This window comes from Triticum dicoccoides, chromosome 3A (assembly GCF_002162155.2).
Source record: "Triticum dicoccoides isolate Atlit2015 ecotype Zavitan chromosome 3A, WEW_v2.0, whole genome shotgun sequence".
Taxonomy (NCBI): domain Eukaryota; kingdom Viridiplantae; phylum Streptophyta; class Magnoliopsida; order Poales; family Poaceae; genus Triticum; species Triticum dicoccoides.
The window spans coordinates 221,266,053-221,284,707 of record NC_041384.1 but is presented as its reverse complement, the minus strand read 5'-3'; positions in this window follow the sequence as shown (position 1 = coordinate 221,284,707).

Below are 18,655 nucleotides of genomic sequence, written 5' to 3'. Positions count from 1 at the left end.
ATATATCGGAGAGTAGGATTCTTTTTACTCCTCAGTCCCTTCGTCGCTCTGGTGAGGCCTCCTGACGTAGAGTTTTGACCCTTCTCTCCTCAAATTTCACTAAAAAAATTTAGGATCACGCGGGTATCTTGGAATCGTTCCGATGGTTTTGTGATGAGAACATTGTTCTTGGTGCCTCCTGACATTTAAAGGTTGTGGCAGTGTCCCGGGGAGTTGAGCTCCGAGGTGTTGTTGTCACAATTTTATCGTTGCAGTTCTGGAATACCTGGGTTTCGCCGACATCGAAAATCTCTTTTATGTAGTTGTTGGTGAGATAACCTTGACGCCACCTAGTACTGGGCGGGAGTTCGGGAGTATTGCCATAACTCGTATAACGGATGCTTTTCGAAGGTTGAGGTAAATGATTTCCGAAGGTTTCTTGGTTATGTGTTGAAGGATGGATATAGTTGGATGTAGGATTTGTTAGTTTGAGTGAGATATTATGCTTCCCCTCTATCCCCAACACCTGATTGTAACTAGAAAGTTTTCGGGAGTTTATAAGTGGGAATTCAAGTCTCACGTAGGAATTCTTTCCAACAGACACATGATACGATATGGGATCTATCATATGTTTGTTTCCGGCATATTTTGCAAGCCAATCCTTTGTTTTTGTTTTGATTGTGGTATTCGAGTTGCTTCAATGTCAAATGTGGATTCCATACCTGTTCTAAGCGGTGTTCTCATATTCCTATGTGAATACAAATCCTTCTTGATCTTCGAGTTTGTCATCTCAATTTCTCCGGGTTAGTTCCATTCAAAGCATGCAAGTTAGAGTCCAAAACAAGGGCAAAAGTGTTTGGAAAAGTAGATACGATGGAGACGTATCAGTCACCACGCCGTTGTGTTGACGGAACTCATGTACTTCCTCGACACCTTGCTGGATCAAGAAGGTGAGGGATGTCATCACGCTGAACGTGTGCAGAACTCGGAGGTGTCGTACGTTCGGTGCTTGATCGGTCAGAGCTAGGAGAAGTTCGACTATATCAACCGCGTTGTCAAATGCTTCCGCTTTTGTTCTAGGAGGGTACGTAGACACACTCTCCCCCTCATTGCTATGCATCTCCTAGATAGATCTTGTGTGAGCGTAGGAATTTTTTTAAATTGCATGCTATGTTTCCCAACACCTAAAACTAAGCATACTGAATGAGCACAACATTGAACATCTTCAGAGCCAACACGGGGGGACACTGTGAGCGAGAAAGATAGCGCCTTCAAGAAGGGAAACAACATTGTGATGGCATCACCATCCAATCCAAATAATTGGACCTAGGGTTCCCCTCAAAGCTCGTAGAGGGGCACAGAGAGAGAGGCCATGGTAGAGCCTTTAAGAAGGGAAACAACACCCACGAGTGTCACCACTGCCAACATCGGCAATCCAAGCATGGATTTCACCAGGCCTCTCTCCGTGCAATCCCATAGCCACCTGACGAGAATTCGAAGATGAGGAAGTCCGCCCACCGGTGGATCTCCACCATAGAATGGGGGGAGGGAGGTCGGGCTGCATCTGTCGCCAAAAAAACACGAGCTTTGGAGCCGACGTGGCATGTAGGAGGACGGGGTCAGGGAGGCAGCAGGGTAGAGAGCCGGCACAGATGGGTAGGGGTGGCGGCCATCACCGTAGGCAAGCCAGGAACCGGAAGGGGAGTCTAGTTCCAAGCTGTCAGGGGCGGAGTCGCCAAAACACCGGCGAGCCGAAGAAGCTGGAAGAGACGCAGCAAGCCGAGCACCGGGGCTGAAACTGTGTTGGCACAGGATGTCGGCATGCCAGGGACACCGGAGCACGCAGGTCCGTGGCCGCCGGGACCGGAGTAGAGTTAGCAAGGATCCACCGCCAAGCTTCAACGGATGACATCAAAGACAACCATGAACTCACACACGCAGAGGTCGGCACCGCAACTCGGAGGAGACGCTATCGAAGACTGAGAGCGGCCTGCATGGGGCAAAGCCATGCCTCGGCCAGCCCGACCACCTCCACCCTACGCACGCCCCCACGAACAGTAGAGCGAAGAAGGGTTGCGCCAACGAGGGAGGCAAGGGTTGGCGGGGAGGAGCACCCAAGGCGTGATCGCGCCACCATGCCGGACCCACAGGGGAGAAGGCAACTTTTGAAGAAGGAGAAGTCCGTCGTGTGCTAGATCGGATCTGGGACGGCGGGTAAGGGCCCTCCAACGCCAGGGAAATGAAAGACTGCCTCACCGCCGCCATCCCTAGGCGCGTTACGGGTTCCCCAGCCGGCCCTCCGGCAACGGTGAAACAACAATGGTGGTAGAGGGGTGCTCCCGCTGGCGGTCGAGGTTTCCCCGGTGTCGTCAGATGCGGGCGATGCGGGGGTGGGTCTTCTTTCGGAAGCATACAACAATTGCCAAGACACATTGATGACATCTTAGCTTGGGTGCTGGACCTCAAGGCCATAATGCGCTCTGCCTACTGCTTCACCTTGGATGAGCACACTTGCACGAGCAGGCACCGGATGGCACACATTCTGTGTGGGAAGCATTGTGGGTGCGGCCCGCCCCTCCCGGTGTACACGTCTTTGCATGGAATCTCCCGACAAACTCTTTAGCTAGTATACGATGGAAAGAAAAGTGACACATTGACAAATCTAATATGTGCATGATTTATGGGGTGGAATGCGAGGATACCTTGTGGTAGCTGCTTGGTGTAAACTATACTACTTTAGATGTCATTACTCAGGAAGATGGGGAATACCATATTAAAGTGACTATTCAAGATGTGAAAAGCAAGTTCATATGGGACCTGGTGGTGGTGTATGGGGATGCTCAGCCATCTAGCAAAGCAAGATTCCTTGCTGAATTATGTAGAATCTTTCAAAACAGTGTGAACCCCATCCTGATAGGAGGGGATTTCAACATAATTAGGAAAGCTTTTGAAAAAAACCTGGTACTCCAGGACATTGGACTTTCCTTTTTAATGTGTAGAACAAGCTGGGGTTAGAGGGCTTGCCATGCATGGTAGACAATATACTTGGGGGAATAATTTACCCCAACCTACCTTTGAGAAATTAGACAGAATTTTATGTGATGTGGAATGGGAAGAGAATTATCCTTTAACAGATGTCTCTGCTCTTTGCAGAGAAAAATCTGATCATGTACCCTTATTTCTGTACACTGGAGATGTGATTAAAAATGATCCTTTGTTTATATTTGAAAACTCCTGGTTCCTTAGGGAAGGGTTAGATGAATTGGTTACTAAAACTTGGAAAACTAATGGAAATCTGATCATGTACCCTTGTTCCTGGACACTGGAGATGTGATTAAAAATGATCCTTTGTTTATATTTGAAAACTCCTGGTTCCTTAGGGAAGGGTTAGATGAATTGGTTACTAAAACTTGGAAAGCTAATGGATCCAAAATATCTAGTCTAGACAACTGGCAAAATAAACTGAGAAGTTTAAGACCAGGTTTAAAAGGGTGGAATAGGAATATGAATGCATGGTATAGAGAGCTCAAAAAAGATATATTGATTAAATTGGATAATATTGATAAAAAATGTGAGATGTATGGATTAAATGTAGATGATAGGAGAGAACAAATGGAGCTCAGAGTTCAGCTAGATAGGCTGTTGGGGCAAGAGGAAGCCAAATGGAAACAGAGAGCAAAGGTGGATGAACTGATTGGCGGAGATAATAATACTAAATATTTTCATGCAAAAGTGAATGGGAGGCATAGGAAAAATAAGATTACAGTGATTGATCAAGAAGAAGGGAAAGTGGAAGGGGAGAAAAAAATTAATTGACTATATTACAATTTTTTATAAAACTTTATTTGGAGCAGCTGATGCTTCTAGTATTTCCTTATGCATTGATAATCCTCACAAGATACTCCCAACTCAAAAAGAGATGCTGACTGGGGAGTTTTCTTTGGAGGGAATTAAGACAACTATTTTTCAGATGGCACATAATAAATCTCCTGGTCCAGATGGATTTACTGTTGAATTCTATCAACATTTCTGGGAACTGATTAAGGTAGATCTCAAACAAATGTTTGATGATCTATATAATGGGAACCTGGATATTAAAAGACTGAACTATGGAATCATTACCTTGGTGCCAAAAACTAAAGATCCTAATCAGATACAAAAATTTAGACCCATATGTCTGTTGAATGTTAGTTTTATTTGTCACAAAGGTCTTAATGAATAGATTTAATCTAGTGGTTGATTCTATCATCTCCCTTGTACAAACTTCCTTTGTTAAAGGGAGATACATAATGGAGGGGTCGTGGTAATAGTGTTCATGTTAAAAAATAGAGTGCTCTATTGTTGAAAGTAGATTTTGAAAAAGCCTATGATAAAATCAAATGGCCTTTTGTTCTCCAAATGCTAAAAGGAAAAGATTTCCCTGATAAATGGATAGATTGGGTTATGAGTACTATTAGAGGGGGGAAAGTTTGTATTAAAGTTAATGAAAACTATGGCCCTTACTTCCCTACCTATAAAGGGTTGAGACAGGGAGATTCTTTGTCCCCTTTAATGTTTAATCTAGCAGGAGATGCCTTCGCTATTCTAATGAAGAATGCTAGGAAAGCTGGCATAATTAAAGGGCTGCTGGCTGACACCTTGGAAGGAGGGATTAATATGTTACAATATGCAGATGATACCGTTTTCTTATAGCAAGATGATTATGAAAGTGCTTGCAATTTGAAATGTATACTATGCCTGTTTGAACAAATGTCTGGCTTAAAGATCAATTTCCATAAGAGTGAGATCTTCTTATTTGGTGTAGCTGCTGACAAAAAACGAGAATACTCTCAGATATTTACATGCCCTGTGGGAGAACTTCCTATGAAATACTTTGTCTTCCTATTGATAAAAAAACAAAAACAAAAACTAGAAGCCATCTGAAAACAAAATGGAAGGGAAATGTGGAACTTGGCAAGGGAGGCTGTTAGCTAGTGCTGGGAGATTGACTCTGATACAATCTTCTCTAACTGGAATTCCATACTTCATGATGTCCTTTTATGGCCTGCCCGTGGGTATGGAAAAAAGAATGAATTTCTTTATGGCTACGTTGTTATGGCAAGAAAACAATGATAAGAAAAAATATCATCTAGTGAGGTGGGAAGAGGTGTGCAAACCAAAAGATATGGGAGGTTTGGGCATACAATATCTAGCTTTTATGAAAAAGCCTTGCTCTACAAATGGTGGTGGAGAATCTACAACACAGATGGGATTTGGCAACGAATCCTGAGGCATAAATATATAAAAAAGAATTGTGTCACTAATGCTAAGAGTAGAAGTGGAGACTCGCGGTTTTGGGGGGAGTTGTTGAAACATAATTTTTTTTCTTCTCTTTGTGTAAATTTGAGATAGGAAATGGTGAGAACACCAGATTTTGGGAGGACTAGTGGATTGGCCCCAAAACTCTGAAAGATAGTTATCCACGCCTTTATAACATTTGTTTTGACAAGGAAAAGTCGGTGTCAGATATTCTGAACAAAGGGCTTGACAAAATACGCTTTAGGAGAACTCTGTGGGGGGGGGGGAATCTTTGGAACTATGGGAACACATCGGGGGGGTGCGAGAGTTAGACTTTAGATAAATGTCAGGACAAGATCAGATGGACACAAGCAGGGGATGGTAAATATAATGTCAAAACCTGCTACAGACATCTGGTCCAAAATGGGCTACAATATCCCTACAAATTCCTTTGGAAAACAAAGATGCTGTCACATCCCTAGTTCTGGTATGAGCTAGGCTAGCTAGTCATGTGTGCATCACGTTTAAATTTCATTTAAATTTGAAATGGGGATTTGTAAAACCCTCAGAAATCATTTCTAGAAATGACCCAGATAAAAATTGCTCCAAAAGGGTCCAAGAAAATGTTCATGTCTCTCTCTGAAAATATTGGGCAGAGGTAAAATTTCAAACCAATATTTTTAGGAGCTCATAAATATTTATTTGGGCCATTTGGAATTAATCTAGTAATTATTTGCGTTGGATAAATATTTATATATATATAATATTGTCCAATAATTCTGAATTTTGGTGAGGGGCTTTGGAATAATCCTTTAGGCCCCTGCAAAAAATTTCAGAAGAAAATAACTTGATTTAGTATTTTTATTAAATCAAAACAAAGGTCAGAAAATAGAAAAGAAAATAGGAAATAAGAAAACTTTTACCTGACTTACCTGGCGCCCCACCCCGGCCCAGCAGTGGCCCGGCCCAACTGGCCGTTGCCAGTCGTCTCCCTCGCCAGGAGGCAGCGGCGAAAGGGAGCACGGCGAGCGTGCATGCCCGCCAGGTAGCTGCTTGCTGCCTCCTCTCCCTCCTCGGCGTTGTCCACCCCCGAGAGCTCCACCGAGCCCCCTGGCCTCTCTCACTTCCCCAGTTCTCTCCTCTCTTCCCCCTCGCCCTCTCTCTCGCGGCCGAAATCACCGTCGCCGCCGTCCACAGCCACCGTGGCCTCGGCCACTGCCGCACCTCCCCGACACGCTTCCCAGCTCCGCCGCGACCCCTTCTCCCTCCTCACCGAGCAAAGCAACCGGGCGAGCTCCGCTTCATCCTCGGTGCCGTCGTCTTCATCTCCGGCCGCCGGATATCGTCCTCACCGCCCCACCGACTCCATCCTTCCCCGAGCTCCTCAACGACGCCCGCCGGTCCCCTGTGAGCCCCGCGTCGTTCCCCCTACTCCCTTGCCCTTCTGCGCCCTCTAGCCCCTCTGCCGCACGCCACCGAACACCGGCCGCCGCCGCGAGCTTCGCTCCGGCGAGCTCCGCCGTCCCCGCAGCCTCCCGACTGCTCCACTGGATGCGCGCGAGCACCAGCTCCTCGGGGATGGTCTCCGCGGCCCATTTGGTCGCTGGAGATGCGATCCCGAGCCCCTCCGCCGCGTCTGGCTCGCCGGCGTCAAGCCGCCGGCGGGTTTTGACCCCGCTGACCAGGAGGTTTGACCTCCCGTGGGTCGCTGACATGTGGGGCCCGACCTTATTAATTTTTAGTTAGGATTAGTTCAACAACTAATTTAACCCTGTTAAATAATTGGGTCACTGACGCGTGGGCCCAACCCCATTAACTAAGCCAGTTTAGGTTTAATTTAATTAGGATTAGCCACAGACACTGACGTGTGGACCCCACACGTCAGGTTTGACTCGGACAGCTCCTTTGACCTGCTGACGCAATGCTGCCGTCATGCTGACGCAATATATCATTTTTGGTATTAAAATAAATCAGGAAATTCCAGAAAATGATATAAACTTCAAAAATTCATAGAAATTCAACCGTAGCTCAGATTTAAATAATTTATATATGAAAAATTATTAGAAAAATTCAATCTATCCATCTGTACCATTTTCATGCATGAAAAACCAATCTATACATGCTGTATAAGGGAAACACTAAAATGGCATATTTAAGAGCTTATGTTAAAGATGCATTTGAATCTTTAGTTCAAATGGACTTTAACCAATTGAATGCTGGTTGCATTAGCTCAAACAACATCACATCTTCATGCCATGTTCATGCATCATATTGTTGCATATGTTTGTGTATTGATTGTCGACACCGTTCCTTCTCGATAGGTCCTGCTCCAGAGACCGATCCAAAGTATCTATCTGTGGAGCAGTGCCCCCTCTGTTGATCTACCAGGCAAGCTAACCCCCTTGTTCATTCCGATACAATCCTACTCTCTCTCTCCTGCTCTCATTATTGCATTAGGACAACAACGATTCAACAACTACTTTATGCTGCGGTAGTTGAACCCATTCCTCTGCATGACCTGTCATTGCCACAGTAAATAGTTAAAACCCACTAGCATGTGTAGGAGTTGATTGAGCCATGTTGTGTTCTTGCCATGCCATGCCTGCTATTGCTTAGAGTTGTGTCAGGTCTGATTCATCGGGAATGAATTGGAGTGGTACGATATGTTCTGGTGCTGAGAGTTAAGCGTGTGAACACGATTTGGTAAAGGTAGCGGTGAGAGGCCATGTAGGAGTACATGGTGGGTTGTCTCACTGGAACCGTCCTTAAGCACTGAGTTCTGTGTATGTTGTCCAATGACTAGCTACTACCACACATTGGGCTCCGGGCACTCCAAGCTCTCTCGACTTATTAACCAACTTGATCTTTGTCCAGGAGTTGCAATTAGTTTCTGGTGTTTGTAGGTAGTGTTAGTAGTCTACCAAGTGGCACCCGGCCAGGTGGGCTTGGGACAGACTAGGCACAAGTGGCACGGTGTACCAAGCATAGATCCATCCGGCGAGGTGGGCTTGGGAACCCTGCACACATCGTTTGGGGCCGTGAGCGACACCCCGGCCGGATCTCCTTGCGGATGGAACCCGAATAGGCGATAAACCTGATCTAGAGTCCTGTGTGGTTAGTCAGGCCGTGGCCGACACCCTCGCCAGGCTTCCGCTTGAAGGTTGCCGAGATACATGACGTGTACATGGTGATAAGTGGTGAGAGCGTGTGTGAAGAAGTACACCCCTGCAGGGTTATCATGATCTATTCGAATAGCCGTGTCCTCGGTTATGGACTTCTTGGATGCTTACGTGGTACATAGACAACTTGAAGTGGATACTCTAAAATGCTCAAGACAAGTGTGAGTGCTATGGATGGCCTTCTCGTAGGAAGACGGGAATGAATCCATAGTAGTGTATTGACGTGGTGATTAGTGGACTCGTGTGTGCCACCTCAAAAGAGTTACCAACAGTCGTAGTACAGGATAGCCACTGAGTCAAAGCTGGCTTGCTGCAACTAAACTCCACATTACCTTCTTGATACAAGTGCATGTGTGATAGGATCTGATGTAAGTCTTGCTAAGTACCTTTGTACTCATGTTGCTTTATTTATGTTTTTGCAGCGGAGACATCGGTCTTACTAGTTTACGTGGACTTCGACAAGTAGCTTGTACCTCAGCTACGATCTTGATCGGATGTTGTAGATAGTCGGGCTCCTCAGCCTTTTTCATTTGTAGTTGTCTGTACTCAGACATGTAATGCTTCCGCTTGTTGCTTGTATGCTCCGAATGATGGGTCATGTGACCCTTGCTTGTACTTAATGCTATGTGGTTCTTCTGAGCCTTTATCTATATGAGTTTGCATTATGTTGTGATGCCATGTTGTACCTCACATACTTGCATGTTATGCGTACGTGTGATGTGTATTGCTATGTGTGGGATCTGACAATGTAGTTGTTTGTCCTTGGCAGCCTCTCTTATGGGGAAATGTAGTCTAGTGCTTCCTTGAGCCATAGTAGTCCGCTACAGCCCGGTTCACCGGAATCCTACTAGCCCAGCACTACTGCTCAGAACACTTGACTGGCAGGCATGTGTTTCACTTTGTTCCTGTGTCTGTCCCTTCGGGGAAATGTCACTCGATGACATCCGGAGTCCTGCCTAGCCTGCTACAGCCCGGGTTACCGGAGTCCTGTTAGCCCAGTGCTACAGCCCGGATTCATATGCTGTTGACTGACATGCTCGATGTGACTCATGTATGCCTGTCCCCATAGGTTAGCACCACTTTGGGTTCACGACTAGCCATGTCGGCCCGGGTTCTCTGTCATATGGATGCTAGCGATACTATCATATACGTGAGCCAAAAGGCGCAAATGGTCCCGGCCATGGTAAGGCGACACCCGTGGAAATACCATGCGTGAGGCCGCAAAGTGATATGAGGTGTTACAGGCTAGATCGGTGTGACTTAGAATCGGGGTCCCGATAGCTTTGGTATCAGAGCCTGACTGCCTGCAGGATTTCCAAGCCAACCTGGTCGAAGTTGAGTCTAGAAATTCTTTAGTTATGTAAGGGAATTGATTGTGGAAGGGAACGTAAGGCTCTTTTTACTCCTTATATCTCATGCCCTTCTGATCTGTGTCATCCTATCTTTCCTACGGGGTTAAGGAACTAGGCTTTCTTTTCTGTCTATCCGGATCACGTGTTACTACTCCATAGTCTCTTAGGATTGGTTGATCAGAGTCATATCCCAGTTCGAGTACCTCTGGTGTAGCCTATTTAGTAATATCTCAGAACCTTGAGTGATGATGTTGAGTATGGTGCTACCCCATCTTTCGCAGAATGTCTCAATCTGAGCATTTTACTGCCGTTATGCTGCCGGAATTGTCCTAGGATTTTGAGAGATACTAAATTTCCTTGTGCTACATGTTGCATCCTATAGTTGTTGTTGACCTCGTCCTTGGTTCCGCTTCTTAGGATGTCGTCAGTTAACCGAAGTTTTGTTGCTCGTTGCCTGAACCACGGAGGTGGTAGGGATGAGGAGGATCCTCCCGACCAACCTTCATTGGAAGAGTTCATGATAGAGATGGAGAGGAACAAGCGTGAGTCTAACCGCTTGTTGGCACGTATCGAGGAGAACACCGCACATCGGTGCAAAGAGTCAGCGACCATCCAGGATTTCATTGATCTGAAACCACCCACCTTCCATCATTCCATTGAGCCACTCGATGCAGATGACTGGCTCCATAGTATCACACACAAGCTGCGTTCTGTGAACGTAGCTGAAAGTGACAAGGTCACTTATGCTGCATATCACATGGAAGGTCCTGCTAGTCTCTGGTGGCAGAACTATGAGGCTATGCTTCCAGCTGGTCAAATTCCTACCTGGAGAGATTTCACTGAGGCTTTTCGCGAGCATCACATTCCTGAAGCCCTCATCGATCGCAAGAGAGAAGAGTTCTGTAGTTTCACCCAGGGTAAGATGGTTGTTGATGCTTACAGTAGAGAGTTTGAGAACCTCGCCCGCTATGCTACAGAAGAAGTGTCCACAGATGCCAAGAAGCAGGCTAGGTTCCGGAAGGGTCTCAACCCCAAGTTGCATCGTGATCTCCACTTGCATCGTTGCAATACATTCCACGCTCTTGTGAACAAGGTCATTAATGCAGAGACAGCACAACTCACCTACGAGGAATCTCGTAAGCACACCCGTGATTTGGGTTCTTCCTCCGGTTCTAGTTCTCAGAAGCGCCGGATTTAGGTTCCGAACTCCGCTCTTCCACCCGGTTATACACCAAGGCCTTCTTGTGTGGCACCTCACCTAGTTCAACCATATGCTACACCCATGCCTATTGGTAGACCACTTGTCAATGCGGGTCCTTGTCCTACCTCCAAGATTTGTTACAAGTGCGGAGAGCCAGGCCACATTGCCTGTATTTGCACTCAGACCAGTGTTGCTCCACCCCAGCCCAAGAAGTCTGTTGGCCGTGGTAGTAAGCCTTCACACCAGATTATCAGTGCCAAGTCAGCTCCCACTGAACTTGGACGTGTGCATCACGTCTCAGCTAAAGATGCTCATGATGATCCAGATGTCGTTCTTGGTACACTCCTTGTCAACTGTCACCCATCTTCGGTTCTATTCGATACCGGGGCATCTCACTCCTTCATTTCCGAAAGTTATGCCCGTTTGCACGACATGTCATTTTGTGATATGCCCTCCCCACTACTCATTCAAACTCCTGGATTCAAGTGGCAAACTTCTAGGATAAGTTATGGCAATGAAATACATGTTGACAGACTTGTATTTCTAGCTTCCTTGATATCCCTCAAGTTTTCAAATATTAACATCATTTTGGGTATGGACTGGATGAAAGCTCATTATGCCAAGATTGACTGTTACACCAGGTCTGTTCAGCTCACACACCCCTCTGGCAAGGTAGTCACTGTCTCCACCAGAATTGCAAGGCGTCAACTATATTCTCTAAATGCCAGCCCTCTTCCTGACCTTGAAGATATTCCGGTAGTCCGTGATTTTCCGGATGTCTTTCTAGAAGAACTGCCAGGTATTCCACCTGACAGAGATGTAGAGTTTGTTATAGATCTTATCCCCGGAACCGCCCCAATTTCTAGGAGACCTTACAAGATGGCACCCTTAGAGCTAGCCGAGCTTAAGAAACAACTCGACGAATCCTTGCAAAAGGGTTTCATCCGTCCTAGTTCTTCTCCCTGGGCTTGCCCCGTCCTCTTCGTTAAGAAGAAGGATGGTACGGACCGAATGGTTGTAGATTATCGTCCCGTTAATTTGGTCACGATAAAGAACAAGTATCCGCTCCCCAGGATCAACGATCTGTATGATCAGCTCGCCGGATCCTCAGTCTTCTCCAAGATGGATTTGAGGTTAGGCTACCACCAAATCAAGATCAGAAATGGGGATATTCCTAAGACGGCTTTTGTCGCTCGTTATGGTCAGTACAAGTACACCGTCATGTCCTTTGGTCTAACCAACGCTCCAGCTACTTTCTCTCGCTTGATGAACTCGATCTTCATGGAGTACTTAGATAAGTTCGTCGTGGTTTACCTCGATGATATCCTTATTTACTCGAAGAATGAGGAAGAGCATGCCGAACATCTTAGACTTGTGTTAGAAAAACTCAGAGAGCACCGCCTTTATGCCAAGTTCTCCAAGTGCGAATTTTGGTTGCCAGAAGTGACCTATCTCGGCCACGTAATCTCTGGTAAGGGCATTGCTGTCAATCCCGAAAGAGTTCAGGCCGTTCTTGATTGGACTCCGCCTGAAATAGTTAAGGAAGTTAGGAGTTTCCTTGGTCTAGCCAGTTATTGTCGCCGATTCGTTGAGAACTTCTCCAAAGTGGCCAAACCTCTCACGGAACTTCTCAAGAAAGATAAAAAGTTTGAGTGGTCCCCACAGTGTGAGCACAGTTTTTAGGAACTGAAAAGACGCCTGACTTCTGCTCCCATACTTGTGCCACCGGACTTCACTAAGGACTTTGTTATCTATTGTGATGCCTCACGACAGGGACTAGGTTGCATTCTTATGCAATATCGCCATGTGATTGCCTATGCATCTCGACAGTTGCATCCACATGAGGAGAATTATCCTACACATGATCTAGAGCTTGCAGCCGTAGTCTATGCACTTAAGACATGGCGACATTACCTTCTCGGTAAACGTTGCGAGATTTACACCGATCACCAGAGTCTCAAGTATATCTTCACCCAACCAGATTTGAACCTTAGGCAAAGACGTTGGTTGGAGTTGATCTCAGATTATGATTTAGGGATTACCTACACCCCAGGTAAGGGGAATGTCATGGCTGATGCGCTAAGTCGTAAGTCCTATTGCAACAATCTCATGTTGCAGTAGGGCCAACCACTTCTCCATGAGGAATTATGTAAGCTTAACCTCCACCTTGCTCCTCACGGATTCCTTTCTACCTTGGTGGCGAAACCTACTCTTGTGGATCAAATCATCTCTGCTCAGCAGCAGGATACGGGAATTTCCCGGATCAAGAGAAACATTAACAAGGGAGTTGGTGGTAGTTTCTCTATAGATGATCGTGGTGTTGTTTTCTTTGAGAGTCGCTTGGTGGTTCCCAAGAATCAACATCTTCGACAATTAATCCTTAAGAAGGCGCATGAATCTCCTCTCACGATTCATCCCGGTAGTACTAAGATGTATCAGGACCTACGCGAGAGGTTCTGGTGGACTAGGATGAAGAGAGAAATTGCTCAATTTATTGCTAACTGTGACGTTTGTCGTCGCGTGAAGGCAGAGCATCAGAGACCTGCTGGCACTCTTCAACCTTTAGCTATTCCTGAGTGGAAATGGGATAAAGTTGGTATGGACTTCATCACCGGCTTTCCCAGGACCAAGAGAGGGAATAATGCTATCTTCGTAGTCATTGATCGTCTTTCCAAAGTGGCTCACTTCCTACCCGTTCGAGAGAGTATCACTGCTAGTCAGCTCGCTGAATTATATATTTCTCGAATAGTATCACTTCATGGTGTTCCACTGGAGATCAATTCAGACCGTGGTAGTCTTTTCACTTCTCATTTCTGGGAGAGTTTCCAAACTGCCATGGGAACCCATCTTTCCTTCAGTACCGCTTTCCACCCTCAATCAAGTGGTCAGGTGGAAAGGGTCAACCAGATTCTTGAAGACATGCTTAGATCTTGTGTTATCTCATTCGGTATGGATTGGGAGAAGTGTCTTCCCTTTGCCGAGTTTGCTTATAACAACAGCTACCAAACCAGCCTCAAGAAAGCTCCTTTTGAGATTCTGTATGGATGAAGATGTCGAACACCTTTGAACTGGTCAGAAACCGGTGAAAGACAATTCTTTGGACCGGATATGATCCAGGAGGCAGAAGAGCAAGTTCGCGTCATTCGTGAGAATTTGAAAACAACCCAATCTCGTCAAAAGAGCCAGTATGATTGTCGTCATAAGGAAGTGGCTTATGAAGTTGGCGACAAGGTTTATCTTCGGGTTACTCCCTTGAAGGGTACCCATCATTTCGGTATCAAAGGCAAGTTGGCTCCTCGTTACATTGGTCCTTTTCGCATTCTCGCTAAACGAGGAGAGGTTGCCTACCAGTTGGAACTACCCCCACATCTTTCTCGAGTACATGATGTCTTCCACGTCTCTCAACTCAGGCGTTGCTTCTCGGATCCCATCCGCAGAGTGGACCACGAAACGCTTGATCTCCAAGATAACCTCACTTATTGAGAGTACCCTGTTTGCATCCTTGATCAAGCAGAGCGTGTCACCCGACGTCATAACATCAAGTTTCTCAAGGTTCAGTGGTCTCATCATTTCGAGAGAGAAGCTACTTGGGAGCGTGAAGATCGTCTTCGATTTGAGTACCCCGCTTCCTTCCCGCCGAGTCCTGAATCTCGGGACGAGATTCTTCCGAGTGGGAGCGAGTTGTCACATCCCTAGTTCTAGTATGACCTAGGCTAGCTAGTCATGTGTGCATCACGTTTAAATTTCATTTAAATTTGAAATGGGGATTTGTAAAACCCTCAGAAATCATTTCTGGAAATGACCCAGATAAAAATTGCTCCAAAAGGGTCCAAGAAAATGTTCATGTCTCTCTCTGAAAATATTGGGCAGAGGTAAAATTTCAAACCAATATTTTTAGGAGCTCATAAATATTTATTTTGGCCATTTGGAATTAATCCAGTAATTATTTGCGTTGGATAAATATTTATATATATATATATATAAAATATTGTCCAATAATTCTGAATTTTGGTGAGGGGCTTTGGAATAATCCTTTAGGCCCCTGCAAAAAATTTCAGAAGAAAATAACTTGATTTAGTATTTTTATTAAATCAAAACAAAGGTCGGAAAATAGAAAAGAAAACAGGAAATAAGAAAACTTTTACCTGACTTACCTGGCGCCCCACCCCGGCCCAGCAGTGGCCCGGCCCAACTGGCCGTTGCCAGTCGTCTCCCTCGCCAGGAGGCAGCGGCGAAAGGGAGCACGGCGAGCGTGCATGCCCGCCAGGCAGCTGCTTGCTGCCTCCTCTCCCTCCTCGGCGTTGTCCACCCCCGAGAGCTTCACCGAGCCCCCTGGCCTCTCTCACTTCCCCAGTTCTCTCCTCTCTTCCCCCTCGCCCTCTCTCTCGCGGCCGAAATCGCCGTCGCCGCCGTCCACAGCCACCGTGGCCTTGGCCACTGCCGCACCTCCCCGACACGCTTCCCAGCTCCGCCGCGACCCCTTCTCCCTCCTCATCGAGCAAAGCAACCGGGCGAGCTCCGCTTCATCCTCGGCGCCGTCGTCTTCATCTCCGGCCGCCGGAGATCGTCCTCACCGCCCCGCCGACTCCATCCTTCCCCGAGCTCCTCGACGACGCCCGCCGGTCCCCTGTGAGCCCCGCCGTCGTTCCCCCTACTCCCCTACCCTTCTGCACCCTCTAGCCCCTCTGCCGCACGCCACCGAACACCGGCCGCCGCCGCGAGCTTCGCTCCGGCGAGCTCCGCCGTCCCCGCAGCCTCCCGACTGCTCCACTGGATGCGCGCGAGCACCAGCTCCTCGGGGATGGTCTCCGCGGCCCATTTGGTCGCTGGAGACGCGATCCCGAGCCCCTCCGCCGCGTCTGGCTCGTCGGCGTCAAGCCGCCGGTGGGTTTTGACCCCGCTGACCAGGAGGTTTGACCTCCCGTGGGTCGCTGACATGTGGGGCCCGACCCTATTAATTTTTAGTTAGGATTAGTTTAACAACTAATTTAACCATGTTAACTAATTGGGTCACTAACGCGTGGGCCTAACCCCATTAACTAAGCCAGTTTAGGTTTAATTTAATTAGGATTAGCCACAGACACTGACGTGTGGACCCCACACGTCAGGTTTGACTCGGCCAGCTCCTTTGACCTGCTGACGCAATGCTGCCATCATGCTGACGCAATATATCATTTTCTGGTATTAAAATAAATCGGGAAATTCCAGAAAATGATATAAACTTCAAAAATTCATAGAAATTCAACCGTAGCTCAGATTTAAATAATTTATATATGAAAAATTATTAGAAAAATTCAATCTATCCATCTCAACCATTTTCATGCATGAAAAACCAATCTATACATGCTGTATAAGGGAAACACTAAAATGGCATATTTAAGAGCTTATGTTAAAGATGCATTTGAATCTTTAGTTCAAATGGACTTTAACCAATTGAATGCTAGTTGCATTAGCTCAAACAACATCACATCTTCATGCCATGTTCATGCATCATATTATTGCATATGTTTGTGTATTGATTGTCGACACCGTTCCTTCTCGATAGGTCCTGCTCCGGAGACCGATCTAGAGTATCTATCTGTGGAGCAGTGCCCCCTCTGTTGATCTATCAGGCAAGAAAACCCCCTTGTTCATTCCGATACAATCCTACTCTCTCGCTCCTGCTCTCATTATTGCATTAGGACAACAACGATTCAACTGCTACTTTATGCTGCGGTAGTTGAACCCATTCCTCTGCATGACCTGTCATTGCCACAGTAAATAGTTAAAACCCACTAGCATGTGTAGGAGTTGATTGAGCCATGTTGTGTTCTTGCCATGCCATGCCTGCTATTGCTTAGAGTTGTGTCAGGTCTGATTCATCGGGAATGAATTGGAGTGGTACGATATGTTCTGGTGCTGAGAGTTAAGCGTGTGAACACGATTTGGTAAAGGTAGCGGTGAGAGGCCATGTAGGAGTACATGGTGGGTTGTCTCACTGGAACCGTCCTTAAGCACTGAGTTCTGTGTATGTTGTCCAATGACTAGCTACTACCACACATTGGGCTCCGGGCACTCCAAGCTCTCTCGACTTATTAACCAACTTGATCTTTGTCCAGGAGTTGCAATTAGTTTCTGGTGTTTGTAGGTAGTGTTAGTAGTCTACCAAGTGGCACCCGGCCAGGTGGGCTTGGGACAGACTAGGCACAAGTGGCACAGTGTACCAAGCATAGATCCATCCGGCGAGGTGGGCTTGGGAACCCTGCACACATCGTTTGGGGCCGTGAGCGACACCCCGGCCGGATCTCCTTGCGGATGGAACCCGAATAGGCGATAAACCTGGACTAGAGTCCTGTGTGGTTAGTCAGGCCATGGTCGACACCCTCGCCAGGCTTCCGCTTGAAGGTTGCCGAGATACATGACGTGTACATGGTGATAAGTGGTGAGAGCGTGTGTGAAGAAGTACACCCCTGCAGGGTTATCATGATCTATTTGAATAGCCGTGTCCTCGGTTATGGACTTCTTAGATGCTTACGTGGTACATAGACAACTTGAAGTGGATACTCTAAAATGCTCAAGACAAGTGTGAGTGCTATGGATGGCCTTCTCGTAGGAAGACGGGAATGAATCCATAGTAGTGTATTGACGTGGTGATTAGTGGACTCGTGTGCGCCACCTCAAAAGAGTTACCAGCAGTCGTAGTACAGGATAGCCACTGAGTCAAAGCTGGCTTGCTGCAACTAAACTCCACATTACCTTCTTGATACAAGTGCATGTATGATAGGATCTGATGTAAGTCTTGCTGAGTACCTTTGTACTCATGTTGCTTTATTTATGTTTTTGCAGCGGAGACTCCGGTCTTACTAGTTTACGTGGACTTCAACAAGTAGCTTGTACCTCAGCTACGATCTTGATCGGATGTTGTAGATAGTCGGGCTCCTCAGCCTTTTTAATTTGTAGTTGTCTGTACTCAGACATGTAATGCTTCCGCTTGTTGCTTGTATGCTCCGAATGATGGGTCATGTGGCCCTTGCTTGTACTTAATGCTATGTGGTTCTTCTGAGCCTTTATCTATATGAGTTTGCATTATGTTGTGATGCCATGTTGTACCTCACATACTTGCATGTTATGCGTACGTGTGACGTGTATTGCTATGTGTGGGATTCGACAATCTAGTTGTTTGTCCTTGGCAACCTCTCTTATGGGGAAATGTAGTCTAGTGCTTCCTTGAGCCATAGTAGTCCGCTACAGCCCGGTTCACCGGAGTCCTGCTAGCCCAGCACTACTGCTCAGAACACTTGACTGGCCGACATGTGTTTCACTTCGTTCATGTGTCTGTCCCTTTGGGGAAATGTCACGCGGTGACATCCGGAGTCCTGCCTAGCCTGCTACAGCCCGGGTTACCGGAGTCCTGTTAGCCCAGTGCTACAGCCCGAATTCATATGTTGTTGACCGACATGCTCGATGTGACTCATGTATGCCTGTCCCCATAGGTTAGCACCGCTTTGGGTTCACGACTAGCCATGTCGGCCCGGGTTCTTTGTCATATGGATGCTAGCGATACTATCATATACGTGAGCCAAAAGGCGCAAACGGTCCCGGCCATGGTAAGGCGACACCCGTGGAAATACCGTGTGTGAGGCCGCAAAGTGATATGAGGTGTTACAGGCTAGATCGGTGTGACTTAG